Below are 8,365 nucleotides of genomic sequence, written 5' to 3'. Positions count from 1 at the left end.
TTAATCTTGAATTTGCAACTCAAGCCGAGACGCTGGGATAGAAAGTCGGGTCAGTTATCCATATGACCAATATGCACACTAAAAAATTAATGTAATCTTGAATTAGTTAAAGATGAAGTTACCCCTAAGCACGAATATTTTCTAAAAATTTATTACAAATTTTAAATAAATTACAAACAAATTCTTAAGAAATTAAATATTCAGAGTGGTTTAGATTTAAATAATTAAAAAAGTTAAAAAGAAAAAGGTCATCATAATTTGAATATCATAAATAATGTATTTAAAATAATAATATATAAAATAATATAAGAACTCGGATTCACGTTGATAGCACCTCAACCCAAGCTCAATCCTAATTAAGTTCAAGTTCATATTTTTTAACCCAGACCCAATCTTAACTGTAAAAATAGTTGTGCAAGCCTATAAAAAATTGAACTAGACTTGAGTTGAGTTCCAATTAGCGCAACGAAGTTGTACCCCTAAGTTTGTGTAGGTTCATATAAGTTTATGAATGATTAAAAGTGATTTACGAATGAGTAAAAGTGATTTTGAACATCTGCTCAAATCAATTTCGAACAACTTGTGTTATTATATGAGTCGAACTCGAACTTCTCAAAATAATAATGAGCCAAGCATGAACTCAACTTTTTGAGTTTATCATGTTCATGAGCTCGAGTTGCCCTATAAATAAACGAGTCAAGTCATAACAAACTTAAACTCGGCTCGACTCATTTGCAATCCTACGGACAGAGAGAGGGAGCCATCTCCCCTCTCCCCACAATTTTATAATATATATATATATGGTTATAAAAAGCAATTTGTAAGTTAAAAAAAAAAAAAAAAAAACTCTTGGCCCCTTCAAACCTTTTTTTAGTCTTCTTTTAATAATGGTCACGTGCAGAAAATACCATATAGTATGCATATATAGTATATAACCCCCTATAGGTTCATAACATCCCCTAACATTCATTTTAGTTACGAATAATGGACCGATGAAAAGACTAATCTGCCTTTATATAATTGAATTTTTTAAAAAAAAAAAGTTAAAAAAAATCATTCAATGTGGAAGGACTAAAATGGTAATTCGATCAAATAATTGTCTGACGTCGAACTACGTTCAAATAACCCATATCAGTTGCAGATTCATAAAACTCCATATGCAATACAAACTACAAATAACACAAAATTTGTGAGTCACAATTTTCAAAGTACCGAACTATTTTAGACACAGGGAGCCCTCCCCCTTTATTGTAAAATAATTAAAAATAAATAAAAACTTGTGGCCCCCTTAAACCTTTTTTTAGTCTTCTTTTTAAAAATTCAAATATAGTAATTAAAAAATGTTAATTATTATTGTAATTCTGCTACAACATATTAATATTTTATTCACACACACACAAACACATATTAGGGTAAAGGATGAAAAAAAACCCTGAACTATTGCCTAACCTTCAAAATATCTCCCTGAATTACAAATTTTGCGAAAAAAAAGAAGAAGAAAAACCCTTGAACTATTATATTTTATTGCAAAATGCTCCTTCCCGCAAGCTTCTTGTCAAATTTTACCTCAAACAGCCACGTGACTATCAAGTGACATACATAAATAAATTCAATGACCATAATGCCCTAAAAACACAAGAGTATACGTTAAAATTTTGTGGGCCTTTGCCTTGACAAATTAGACTCATCACATGACATGGGCCGTAGATTAATTTAAATTGTCCAATTAGCACAGTTTCACTTTCATGGGTCAACTCCAATTGTTGAATAGTCCAAACCCACTTCGGATTGGGTCTTTTTAAAAAATGAGGCAATTATTCCTAATTATAATTAGGGATAGAATAATTATCACAAATATAATAATAATAAAATATTATAGTTGTGTAATTATCAAGAGATGACACTTGTCATCGTCTCATTCACCCATTAAGTCTATAAATAGGGACACGGGGAGAGAATAGAGAACAACAAGACTTGGAGAGTATTGAAACTCTGACAGACTCAACATTTTCTCAATGCTTAAGCTCTAAAGACAAGGAAGATCAATCACATTAAAAGTCGTGTCGTTCTTCCTCAAGAGTCAACAAGTTTAAAGAATCACTAAACAAAATTGTTCGAAATCAAGCTGTTTCAGTTTTCAGTTAGAAACTCTTTATGGTTTTCTTCAAAAACAACTACTTGAAGAAGACTCTCAATAACTTCATTTAAGATCAAGCTTTTGCAGCCCTTAAATTCAACCAACAAAGGAGATCGAATCAGATAATACTTTTTTTCTATAAATATATACAGTGTATTATACAAATTTAACTTTTATAAAATCAATAAAATTGATTTGTTCCACATTTTGTTCTTTAATTTTCAAGACACAAAAATTGAGTGTAGACTCTAATGCCTCCTTTTTTTTTTTTTTCTTTTTTTTTTTTTTTTTTTTTACCTCTAATGCCCCTTATTGTGAACATTGAAGCTCCCTAGCCTAATTCTCCAAAAAAAACTTAATTTCAAAGACCCAAACACCTCACCTTTTCTTCCTTATCATCATGTTCGACTGAAATATAATCCCTATCTCTAACACCTGTGACACCAATCTCTGATTTATTTTCAACAACTCTCCCCATCCAAGCTCCCCACTTCGCCATCCACTTGCTCCTCTACTTATTTCAATTCTGATTTCTTACAATCCTCTGTTAGTTCTTTTATTAACCCCTGTGATCGGTGTGTAATAAGGATCGCTCGTCTGCTGACCATGATTGTCCACATGTGAAGTCATCATTAAGTCAACTTACAAAGTTGTGAGTACTACAATTAACGTGATGAGGACGAAGAAAGAGAAGTCATTTTTTATTGGTTTTATCATGAATGGATGTTGGGATGACGGTGATGGTTATGGAAGAAGTGGGGTGGTGGCAGTGAGTTGGTGTGTGTGTGTGTGTGTGTGTGTGTGTGGGTGTGGGGGGGGGGGGGGGGGGCAGGGGGTTTCAATTAGGTTTTATCATGTACGAATGTTGGGGTGTAGTGTGCGATTAAGTATGAATTGGTTGAGTTTCTAAGTATGAAGTGGTGGAAGTGGTGGCATGTAGTGTCCAAGATTGTTTTTTTTCAAAATTTTCAGTATCTATTTTTATTTATTTTTTCGTACATCGTTTTGCGCACCGTATGGGTCCTGGTAATTTTTTTTTCCATTATCATGCATCTATTTATTTATGAGATGGTGTGTTGTGTGTGTGTGTGTGTGTGTGTGTGTGTGTGGAGGTTAGTGGATGGTGATATTTTGTGGCTTGTTGGTAGTTAGTAGATGGAAGGAGGGTATTTTGGGGTTTTGACACCAAGTAGGGATCACCACTTGACATGTGAAAGCATGAGGGCCACATGACTTTAATTGAATTGCTAACCAACCCTTCTTCCTCATTCATTTTCGGCTATATCTTTCTTTCTTTATCTTCACTGTTTCTCTCTCTATCTCTATATTCATCAAAGTTTCACTCCACATTTTGGAAACCTTTGGGTGAGATTTGAGAGAAGGCCTAAGAGACAAAGTTGTTATACTCTTCAAGAGCTACATTTCTATACTGATCTTGCATGCATTTGGTGAATTTCAAGCTTGGGATCTAAGGCTTTGGGTTGCATCATTTGAGGTAGGAGTGTCTAATTCACCATGCTTTAGCCCCTTTTTGAATTGTATCCCTTTGATTCCATGTTTTACTTGCATAAAATGATGATTCTTGGGACTTAAGATGATGTATGTATGTCTTAGGAAAATATCATGTTTATGTATGTGTCTAATTGAAATGCTAAATTATTGTTATGGAAGCATGTTTATATGTTAAAGTTGTTATTTTGATATCTAGAGTTGAAGTTGATGAGATGTTCTATTTTGAGATCAAGCATTCCAAGTTTGTATGGAGAGTATTGATTATGTTAAATTGATGTTTATAATGCATGAACTTATTTCATAGTATGCACATAATCTTGGGGGGAAATTGTGGTTAATTGATTTTGCAAGGGTGTGTTTGGGAATGGTTATGAGGAGTGCTTTATTAAAGAAATCGGATTTCGTGCCAATCTTGACCTAGAGAGAGTGCGTGCCAGACTTGGACGCGTAAAGTTGATTTACTATGCCCCAAATAGTCATCGGATTTGAGGCTAAGAATAGTAATCAATCTCACCTCGGTAAAGCCAGTTAGTAGTTTTCGGTGTGAGTTGAGCTGGAGTATGGTCGGGAAAACATGTCATTACATTGCATAATGGTGTATTTGAGTTGATTTCGGCTTATCGGCATTCCCGTGTATGATCCCGACTCCTTTTATCTATTCTTTGTATGTTGATTCAAGGGAGCCCAAAGCTAATGCTAGCTTTAGGCATCTCTTACGGAGCCGTTGTGCTCACCCCTTAATTATTATTTTCAGGACACGGCAAGGAAATTATAGACGACGTGCCCCCGCAAGCTTAGAAGCAGAGAAATGGACTTTTGATATCTTTTGTAATAGGCTAATATAGACAATGACCTTGTAATGCAACTGTATTCTTTTGTAAGCTTCAGGTGAAGCCTTTGTATGTACGGCCATGGAAGCCTCATAATTTTGTAATCATATTCTTTTGCACTCGTATAAATGTTTCAAAGATGATTTTGATTCCCGAAAGATATATAAATGATGGTGTTTGATGATGTTCATGGAGCTTTAGATCTCACGTTTATGTATTTCGGTTTTGCATTTGTACAGCTTAAGGGAATGATCTAACTAATTACCACATCTTTGAGCATCATCTAACCGGTTAGATAGAAACATCTACTCGATTAATTGAATGGGCAGTATGTAGGTTTGATGGGTTTCTCCCACCTAACCGGTTAGATGAGGTATTTTAACCGATTAGATAGGATTTGGGTGCTCATCTACCAGGGTAGAAGATCCCATCTACCCTGTTAGATTTATGAGGTAAATATGGGGTTAGATGATTCCGGTTAGATATGATCTACGTATAATTTTTCTTCTAAACCATTCATCTACACTTCTAACCAGTTAAATGAGATCTGAGACTTGGTATAGCTAGTGGACCATTCCTCTAACCGGTTAGAATCTCATCTACCCGGTTAGATCTCCTAACCAGTTAGATGTGATCTGAAGATTACAAGACTACTGATCCATTCATCTACCCAGTTAGAAGAAATCTTCTTTCCGGTTAGATGAACTATTATTTGAACCTTGACTCCAAATTTCAGTATAATTACCCAATGACCCCCAGATTCCAACCAAAACATAGAATGGCTATAGAAAATAACAGAATTACCCTTGAAGGGTATGAATGTTATAGTTTAACCAGTAAATGACTATTTTACCCTTGAGGGATTTTATATCACTATTTGGCCACGGTAAAAGTCTATTTTACACTTTTTGGTTTGATATTATTAATTGACCAAGTGAAATGACCTTTATACCCCTATGAACCGTAGGAGCATTAGAAGGACGTGGGACGACCATAAGCTCCCCAGATCTCATTGAAATCACTAGATGACCTTAGTGAATGATGGTTTTACCCTTAGAGGACCTTAAAGTATTAAATTAATGTGAAATAACCATAGTACCCTTGTGTCACCTCGGGTTCGGGTAAGGATCCGATTAGCGATCCGGATCCCTAGATTTGGGTCGTTATATGGCAATTGACCAGACTTGACATTTTGTTTTAGAGAGATAAAATGTTGTTTCTATTATCTTATTTTTGTTACTACTTTTTTTGGTCTCTACTATTAACTAGAGAGAACGACTTTTTTATGGTAATGGTGTGAAGCCCACGAGATTGCACTTTCCATGTCATCAACTTAATTTATATCTCCCAAAAGTACGTATGATAAGGGTAGATGTGTCTTTTGCATTTTCTATCGTTCACATGTGATTCAATGTCCTTAAATGCAACAACTTGTTAGTCTATTTATTTATTTATTTTTATTTTTTAGTTTAGAGAGTTTCTTGTAAAAAGATAATAATCTAGGGTTATTTTTTCACACTTTTACCCTGTATATTATTTTAGGTAACTTACATAGACCTCCCTTATAGTTTGTCATAATTACACGAACTTCCCCTATACTTTTCAAAATGACACGAAACTTCCCTAAAAACAAAATGTTATTACACTAACCGCCCTCATCTATTCCAATGTGTGTTATATAAATCTGTCCTTGTATAGAAAAATACATATCAAAATCCCAAATACATACCAATAACAAAAACCAAAACAAATTCTATGTCCTCTCCATCACTACATTGTCCACAAAACAATAAGAGTTCCTTAAATTATGTACCTTAAAAACACCTAAACCCTACCCATCTTCCCTGATAGGTTGCATGATGAACATTCGGCCATCAATGCGTTAACAAAACATAAACCCCATTAAGATAAAATCCCTAAACTAAATAGTATAAATGAATCATTTTTCCCTTTTTCCCAATTTTGCCTCCAAGATAAAAGTTGTACCTAACAAAATTAAGGATAGGTGAAGTCCCATCAATAAGACATGGGTATTTTTGTCATTTTCTAAAGAAACTTGAGGATATTTTAATAAATTACACAATTCCGTCGGTTCATTTGATGGTCTATCACTAGCAGGAGAGGTCCGTGTAGCCAGGTTTCATTTTTGGGGAAAGTCAGTGAAATTTTTAATAACACAGGGGAGGTTCGTGTAATTTACCATATTATTTTTTATGAATCCAAGAGAGAAGAAAAAGAATGCTCAACAGCCACATTTATTGGCTATTTCAACTATATTTCTCTTAATTTTTTCTTCTTATATCATTTATAGACATGGTTTTTAAAAATATACATTTAAAATGCACTAAAATAAGATATCATATATTACAATTATTTTATTTTATTTCTAGAATTTATTTTTATATTAATAGTCGCCCACCAATAAAATATTTTCGACTTTGTCCCCGAATCCTATTGCCAGGATTAAACACTCGACAATCTCTTTAAAAAAGAGAGATTATACCATCTCAACTATAAATAATTCATACATGACTAACATTATTAAACTTTACCACTCTTATGCTTCGTTTGGTAGGAATGAAAACAATTGGTTAGAAGGGAGAGAAGAAGGGAAAGATGAAACATCCCTAAATAAGAGATTGTGTCATTCTTTTTTTTCTTTTTCTGTTGGATGGAAGAGAAAAGAATAAGCTCACATTTACAGTATTCGTTAAGAGAGAAAGGAAGAGAAAGTTTAAATTTAGGATAATAGTATTTACCGTGTTGGAATAATTTAGGATACTAGTAATTTAAAATTCTATAACAGCCCCACTTGTTTTCTCTCATTTCTTTTGCTAATATTTGCTGGGATAAAAATTTGTAAAAATGGAAAGATTACTTACCCATCTTATTATCATTTCTCCCATTATCTTCTTACTACTCAATAAAGAAAGTTTATTCCTTCATTCTTATTTTCCTTTCACATCTCTACCTTCCTTTTTACCGAAGAAAGCATTGCATAAAGTATGTAGTCATATTTGTTTTTAGATACACCACCACCAACCATACATTAACCAATTCTTTTATAAGAAATTGTTCTATATTATATAAACATCATGTTAACCACTTGTTATATTGTAAATAAAATTACTGATAGAATGGAAGATAATTGAGTTGAGGAATAAAATAAAATGAGTCCAGAGATACAAGTAAACAATGTAAGTAGTATAATATTCTCTAACTTCAAAATCTCAATTATAACTTCATAAATCTTTTAAAATTTTAATTCATAAACACTTTGTATTCGTTGTGTTGAAAGTTGTATAGCAATATTCTGCTACCTCCCTATCTAGGAACTCAAACCCTTCTTAAAATTTAGGAACAATTACACTTGAGAGGAATTTTGTAACACTCCCACATTTTTCACGCATAAGTTGATCAGGCTTATACACGAAAAACGAGGGATATCAAAAACAATTGGCAATATACAAGCATGGAATACAAAATGATGATAATAAAAGAATTTAGACAGGAAAGGAATACTAAATAATACAACATCCATCCATCCTTTATTTAATACCGTACTTCATTACAACTTGGAAATCCTATGTCAAAGATCCCTAAATATAACCCCGAGAGTTCAACGTCAAAAGTAAATAAAAACTGAAACTGAAGTAATACATAAAACTTCTACCCTGAACTGGATCGTAAGAATAGATGAGTTCGGATGGTGGTCCTACACTGCTAACCTTAACCTTGGAACGGGTACTGACCGTATCCTGAAATAACAACAATGGTGGGTCAACCCCACGAGCAAGTCCTCTCTACTATGACCCAAATCAGAGAATCAAGTAAATTAATCATTTATATCCGGATGAGTACTATATCTGTATACATCCTAAGGGAA

This window comes from Cornus florida, unplaced genomic scaffold (genome assembly GCF_030987335.1).
Source record: "Cornus florida cultivar Cherokee Brave unplaced genomic scaffold, ASM3098733v1 CherokeeBrave_3.0.0_Hap2_Chr05, whole genome shotgun sequence".
Lineage (NCBI taxonomy): Eukaryota > Viridiplantae > Streptophyta > Magnoliopsida > Cornales > Cornaceae > Cornus > Cornus florida.
Note: the sequence above shows the minus strand (reverse complement) of the source record.